We start from the raw sequence: 7,509 nt of genomic DNA, 5'->3' as shown, positions 1-7,509 counted from the left end.
GGCCCAGGGGAGGCAAATCTCTCACTGGCATAGATACTAGCAAACACTGGCTCCATTGGCCGTCAGGGTTATTCTTATCTGTGTACAAAGCCATTGACCCCATTTCTAGAGGGAAAACAACACAGTAAAATAAATCAGGTCAATTATATCCTGATGTTGTGAAAATTGATGCCAGAGACCTGAATGGAGTATATTTGGGTGCAACTTCTCAGTAGTTTTTGATCCATTGGACTCTGGCCAGAATCTGCTTCTTTTTAGTTCCACAGTTCCAGGACTGATGGAGCCAAACATTGTTGTGAGGAGGGGAAGGGGGAGCAGAAGACTTCTATGCATGGTAGATGAAATTTTCACTTTTGGCCTTTCATCTGCCCTCAGGTTTCTAGTACATGAGTACAGTCCTGGTGCAGATCTTCCCTTCAACTCTAGTCCCAGGAGACAGCATAACATTCTCTCTCTAAATGAGTAGGCAGAACAAGTTAATGCAACTCATATGCAGAGCACTCACATTTACACACATAGGTCATGTGCATATGATCTATATGTGTCACATAGGGACAGGAGGATTGAAAAAAGCTGCATAAATTCTAAAGGCCCAGGCACTTTACAAACTAAGTTTATCCAATCAAAATTAAAGGTGCAGTGTACTCTGTGGAACTCCATGTCCCATGAATTGCAGTGGGATCAATATCTTAAAAACATACCTAATAAGAAGGATCTGTATGCATTTTGTTGAGTAGAGAGAAAGGAAGAATACTTATGAAGATGGTGAATGCGGATCAGGTTTTCAAAGATGTTTTCTCACAAACTGACAGTCATTCTCTTGTTTCTTTATTATGCCAGATACACAAAATCTGGGCTGCAAAAATCCCCAGACAACCTCTAGGTGGCAGCAAAGGGTTAGAATTTTCTGAATCTCTTTGCTGCCACCTAGTGATTGGATTGCTTGGGTTTTTGCAGCTCAGGTATGTTATATTTCCAAAGAAGCAAACTTAAGAGCCTCTGAGATAAAATGTAAGGGCCACCAGTAGAGATGGGTTCTGTAAATGGGAGTGGGAAAATCAGAAAAATGCATGACATGAGGGACAGATGATGAAACATGCATCAAGACAACATGACACAAAACTCATGATATACTTCAGTCAGGCACTGAAACACAAGTTGGTGAAGATAGCATTTGCATCATGGTGTCACCATGCACACATCTCGTTTTGACATAATCTTGGTTTACAACAGATGTCTGTGAGGAGAGGTTGTATCTGTGAAGAGAATAGAAGGCAATATATTAAATATGAGTAAAAAAAAATGGAGGTGAAGGAATTACCTTCATGTTGTTCTTGTGATTATCTAGTAATGTCTAACTGACTACTATCAGGAACTCTAAAACAGTTTTCCTTGACCAGGTGGCTTCCATATCCATTGTCTGGAGGTGATGAGAACTGTATCCAGTACCTCTGGAGGGTATCAGTTTAAGGAAAGCTGTGGTGATCTGATCCAACAAGGCTCTTAAAAAAAAAATGTATTGTATACACATATCCATACACACCCGCAAAATCTTAATCATACACATACTATACCGTCTCAGACAGGAAGTCAGCTGGTGTAATTTAATCACTCATGTATCTATTGATCCTCCCTTGAAAATATATCATTATTTCCTGTTTCCCTGCTCCCATACACAGTCACTTTTAAATTAATTAATCTCTGTCAGGCCCCCAAAACAAAAATAAGTCCAGTTGAAAAAAAGAGAATGATATATTATCTTTTAAAAAGGCCTCACTGAACAAACACCATGATATCAACATGAATGGAAAATCTCATGTTTTCCATATAGCTGCTGGTTTCAGATTCAAATGAGTAATGCTTAAACTATATCTTGACATATATTGGTTCAGTACTGTATACAAATAGCTTTTGCTTTATCTTTTGAGTCTGCTGATCTCAATCCCTCACTCTGCAAATATTTTAGTTCAACAGAAACATCACTTCATTAATTCCACTGTGGGTATAATGTTTTTCTGCATTCTGCTGGTTTCTCATTTCTTTACCCCCTTAATCCTTGGGCATATAAATATATTTGTAGAGTTCAGTTCCATATAAAAATAATATTTCAGTTTTGATTAATGCATGCTGCAACTGACACTGATGCAATATTTTTCCCTATTGTCCTATCCCTCATATCCTGAGAATATATAGATATTGGTCTATAGAGAGAGAGAAGGTAGAAAGAATCAGCTGGGGCAACCTTGGCCATGCTGTCAGAGAATTCTGGGGGCTGTAGTTTTAATGTATATGGAAAGCATCAAGCTGGGAAAGGCTGAGGTATGGTGTTTGGGGTTAGTCCTGACCTCTGTTATAAATTACTATGGATCTCAAAGATGTCTGTGTGTTACAACTTAGAGAAATGTATATATTGCAACACACATTTTTATTGTATAGAGCGACATAGATAACGGAGTTTCTAATTTATACAGCACAGCCATATTATCACAATGAAAAATTTGGACATAAGTGTTTCCTTCTCAAGAATGCTCTTTTGTCCCAGTGTTTTGACCATGCAAAGGCAGATTATTACTCCATGGTCTGCCCAAATATAAACAAAGGCAAATGAAAATGGGAAACTTATAGTGTATCTCAACTATGCAGCTGTTGTAAGATAGTCATTAACTTCTATTGACCTATAATGTTAAACTCCCCCTGTTTGCTCTGAACTGAACTGTTGTGGGCAATAAACCATATGGCAAGTAGGGAAATATTGACCTTGATGATGTAAGTCTGCACATTTGCAACCTCCTAATCATGTCAAACAAATAAGAGCCAGGCGGGCTAAAGATAGATACTGAAAATCCTTTTACCTTTCTTGAAATGGGCTGCATCAGGAAGTACAGGAAATTAGCAATAACCAGTGACATACTTATGTTTCAATCGAGAACTTGTTCCTGTTAGGAAAATTAATTTCAGTTAGACTTAGGGTACATATCTGAATGGAAATATGTCTATAAATTGGTCTATAATAGATAAATGCTGATTACTGTCATCGTCCTGTTAAGCATGACAATCTATTCATCTTGGTTGTTAAGCAAGGAAAACAGTATCAGGAAAGATTGAGGAGTGGAGTGGTAATTGTTTATTTATTTATTTTATTTATTATTGAATTTATAGTCCACCCATCTCCCCCAGAGGAGATTGTTGAAGTGACAGTGGTATGAATAGCTCCCTGTGGCAAAGACATTTCACCTGCAGATTTAATCACATTGCTCAGTAACCGGTGCCTTCTACTTTCTTAGTTTGGTTGAAGAGTGTAGCAATTGAATCAACTTTTCATCTTCTACTAATAAATACTCAATGACTCAGCTGAACCTTTTCACACAAACAGCATGGACAACTATTTTGTTTTTCCCTTTAAAAGTTAAAAAAAATAACAAAGGAAAAACCTTGTTCACATGTTAAAGAGTAGTAATGTATTTAAACAAACTATATCATCACAATTTTGGGGGGCTGGCAGCTATATCGCCTAACAGATTTCATGTTTTGGAAGAGGAATATGTCACATCCACAACTGAGCAATGAAATTAAAAAAAACAAAACTGTCTCCTTCTTCATCTCAAGCCAAGTGAAAATGATCATTTCAGTAATTCAGCAACATAAATAACAATTGGAACTTCTACTTCATCATCTGAATATTTGGATGGCCCCTTCCATTCTGGTTTTTTTTTTTGGGGGGGGGAATTCATCAGGGACTGGAAGGCTGTGATTCCATTCCTTCTGTTTGTGGAAGTGATGATAATGATGATGATGATGGCGGTGGAGGATGATAATTCCCAATCCTAACCCTAACTGATATAGTCTTGTCAGGCTTTCGAGGTAGACCAGACAGGAAACATCACTAGATGAGCTAATTCTACTTTATTGTAAGGTTACATTAACAGAATCTTGCTAGTCTGAAAGTACTTCTCTCCCACCATCTCCTTTACAGCCTGAGAAACTAGGGAGGGTCTCTTCTGAGCCTCTTGCCCTGCCCGCATTCCTGCTATTAGCTAAACTGCCTTTTATCTGACCATTCCCTTGGCTTTGTCTCATTGCCCTGTCTCCCAAGGTCATTCCCACATACCATTACAAGTCATTTGTTCATGAACACTCCGGTCTTCTCCAATCTTCACAGCATCTCTCTCTCTCTCTCTCTCTCTCTCTCTCTCTCTCTCTCTCTCTCTCATGTGTTTGCCATTACAGTCAGTTAGTACGCATTGTCCTGTGTAAAATTGTAAGCGCAATCGCAGGAATGTGATTTTTCATTTAGTGGCCACTTTGCTTAGTGACCAAGTTGCCAGTCCCAATTGCAGTCTCTAAACAGGAACTGCCTGTATTAGTTCTTAAGCTGTCCATTGTGCTTTGCTTGCTGCAGCTCAGTTACTCCTCTGGAAGATCCCATTTTGCATCTAACTGCAATTATCTCTGTCCTTGGTGAGCTGAGCAATAGAGGAATAAACAACCAAACTCCTCAAAAATAATCAACATTACAACTTCTGGTTAGTCTTTTTTGAACCTACTGAATTCCTGTACTTGTCTTACTATGTGGTTGATGAGTAGAGTATTATTCCACAGAAGTTATGACAGCAATAAACTTCACCCACCAGCAGCCACTACAACATAACAGCTACAAGGGCCTAATAGATCCAAAATGGGCTAAGAAGTAGCATAGCTAAAATCCCACAATGTTTTGACAGAACTATCAAGTGAAAAGCCAAAAGCAAGGCAAATATGCCAAAGAAAGCCATTAAAAAATACCCCAAATCTACATAATCCTTCCTTCCTTCCTTCCTTCCTTCCTTCCTTCCTTCCTTCCTTCCTTCCTTCCTTCCTTCCTTCCTTCCTTCCTTCCTTCCTTCCTTCCTATGTGTACGTGCCATTCTTCAAATATTCAGGAGAAGGCTTCATATTTCCACCAGGGTCATTCTTCTCACAAAATCAGATATATGGTTCTGATCAAGGACTTAGTAAATCTAAAATCAGTAAAGAACCTAATGCACCAGCAGAATATCTCCTCTCCATCATTCTATGTTGTATAAATAAAGATCCTGCTAAATGGCATTCAGAATTTATTGAAGAAATGCATATGTATGCACCAACAGAGGATCTGAATATTTTCAAAACATTGCTGGAAAATTTGAAGCTTCAGCACAAGACTGTACAAAGGCTATGTGCCATTTGACATCTTCAGCTTCAGTGTACATATTCAAAAATGGAGAAACAGGGTCAGAAATGAATGTTACATTGTGATCAGTTGAAAAACATTCTACTTTGCTCCTAAATACATTCACTCAACCAGAATGATGAAAAGTGTTTTTGTGGAATGAGTTCTTTCCCCTTCACGTCGAAAGAAACATGAAAAAGAAATCACAGAGTATGAATATATTTTAAAAAATCTGCTTCTCAGAAAGATATATGGGGGTGCTTTATTGCTGTGATAAAATTTCTTGCAGATACAGTGGTACCTCGGGTTATGAATTTAATCTGTTCCATGACTCTGGTCACAACCCGATTTGTTCGCAACCCGAAGCAAATTTTCCCATAAGGTTCAATGTAATTACCATTAATCCGTTCCGGCGTCCGCGGACCACGCGTCAAGGGCGGAAAAACTGCCGCGGACCGCGCGGCAGGGCGGAAAAACGGCCGTGGACCACGTGGCACGGGCAGAAAAACGGCCACGGACCACGTGGCACGGGCGGAAAAACGGCCATGGACCATGTGTCACGGGCGGAAAATGGCCGCGGATCCAGTTCGTACCCCGAGGTGGAGTTCGCAAACCAAGGTAAATTTTTGCGGCCAGAGCTGGTCGTAACCTGAAAAGTTCGTAAGCAGAGGCGTTCGTAACCTGAGGTACCACTGTAATGCCAGGAATATGACTTGGCAGTTAAAGAGATTGCAAGCTTGCCTAAAAGCATGAATAACCAAAAAGTGCCTCTTCCTTGTGCTCAGAATTCACTGAATCTGTCTGAACAAAACTATATGAATTACAGCTTCTGTAGGGGACAAGGGGAAACAGAATGATGAAGGCAACACTGCAACATGATGATGCAAGCCCCGCTCCTTTTGTATGCACAGGTATAAAGGGAAGGATCCTGCACTGCAATATTGTGATGCTGCTATCATCATTCCAATGAAAGTAGGAAGTTCCTGCTAATGCCCATGACCTGTTAAGTAGTAAAGTTGCTTCTGATGCTTGAGGCTTTACATATTTTGTATTCAGCATCTATCCATAGATGGGAAATACTTTGAGATAATATTGAACATCTGTCCAAACTCACCACCACCATCAAAGATCATTTTTAAAAACTTGTCACAAAGAAGTTCCTGCAGAGAAGATGCCACACAAATACTTAGCCTGCCCTCCCTCCCTCCCTCCCTCCCTCTCAGTGTTGCTTATAAAAATATTATTGTAACAAGAGGAATACATTAAAAATACTTTAAAATATTATTAAATGAATACAATAAGTAAATAAGTATGTTTTGAGACTCCTTCTAAATTCCAATAAAGAGGAGTTTGGGGGCCCTACCACAGAAAAAACAGAATTAACCATAGATATCAAATTAATCTGCAAAGGAATCCACAAAATTTACCCCATCAATGTTCTAACTATTTATGGTAGACTGTATGAGATTAGATGACTCTGTAACATATACATGATTATGAGCCTTTTGAATAGAACTCAGAAAGCAACAGGCAACCATGAAGATGTTTCAAAATAGAATTATATGGGAAATTTAGGAGGCCCCACTAACCACCCATACGGCTGCATTCTGGGCAAGCTACCATTTCTGGACTGTCATCAAGGGCTCCCCCACAAAGACTACATTACAATCATTCTATTTAAGGTTACTGGCACATAGGTCACCGAACCCAGATCCCTCTACTCCAGCTAAGGACACAGTTGGTTTATCACCTTACCATTGATGTTTCATGGCTACCCACCATCAATAACTAGCTCCGTATCTGTGAATCATCCTTTTCAGTGGCTTCATATAATTGTGAAATAAAACAGGAGACAAGTTAGAGCCTTGCAGGACTATGGGATAATTTCTATGAGATCATTCCTATGAGAAATCTCCCAGTATTACTTTCTGATAGCATTCAGAGAAATAGGAGTAGGATTATCACTAAACAGCAGCAGCTCCAACCCTAGCTCCTTCAAGTGCTCCATCACTACACCCTAGTCACTGGTATTAAAAACCAGAAAGAGATCCAGGCATATCAGCAGGTTTGCACTCCTCCTCTCTCTCACACAGGCTGCCTGCATTTCAAATCCATGTCAAAACTGAGACTGGAAAGGATCAGTGTAATCAGTGTAAGAGCTCCTGGAGCTGTAGCATCACTGCCTTCTTCACTAACTTGGCAACAAAACATGCAGCATAATGACACAAACACTCATTCCCTTTTGCAGGGGACAAATTATAAAACTGTTATTGGATATGTGCTGAGCCCTTTAGATATGGCACTTCTGAAATGTTAGTAGT

General features: G+C 39.5%; 1 long non-coding RNA gene across 1 annotated transcript; it reads right to left on the bottom strand.

Annotated features, from left to right (window-relative positions):
• Positions 1-563: 563 nt before the first annotated feature.
• On the bottom strand, positions 564-7,244 carry LOC112541042 (uncharacterized). Its single transcript, XR_003085076.2, has 3 exons — positions 6,944-7,244; positions 2,853-2,936; positions 564-1,256 (listed from the first exon to the last, which is right to left on the bottom strand). It is a non-coding gene; the product is annotated as an uncharacterized LOC112541042 (long non-coding RNA).
• Between the last annotated feature and the right edge of the window lie 265 nt (positions 7,245-7,509).

This window comes from Python bivittatus, unplaced genomic scaffold, assembly GCF_059951505.1.
Source record: "Python bivittatus isolate LINGU-HERP-01145 unplaced genomic scaffold, Pbiv_v1 ctg000700_np1212, whole genome shotgun sequence".
Classification (NCBI taxonomy): domain Eukaryota; kingdom Metazoa; phylum Chordata; class Lepidosauria; order Squamata; family Pythonidae; genus Python; species Python bivittatus.
The sequence above is the reverse complement of the archived record's forward strand: the minus strand, read 5'-3'. Positions and strand labels throughout refer to the sequence as shown.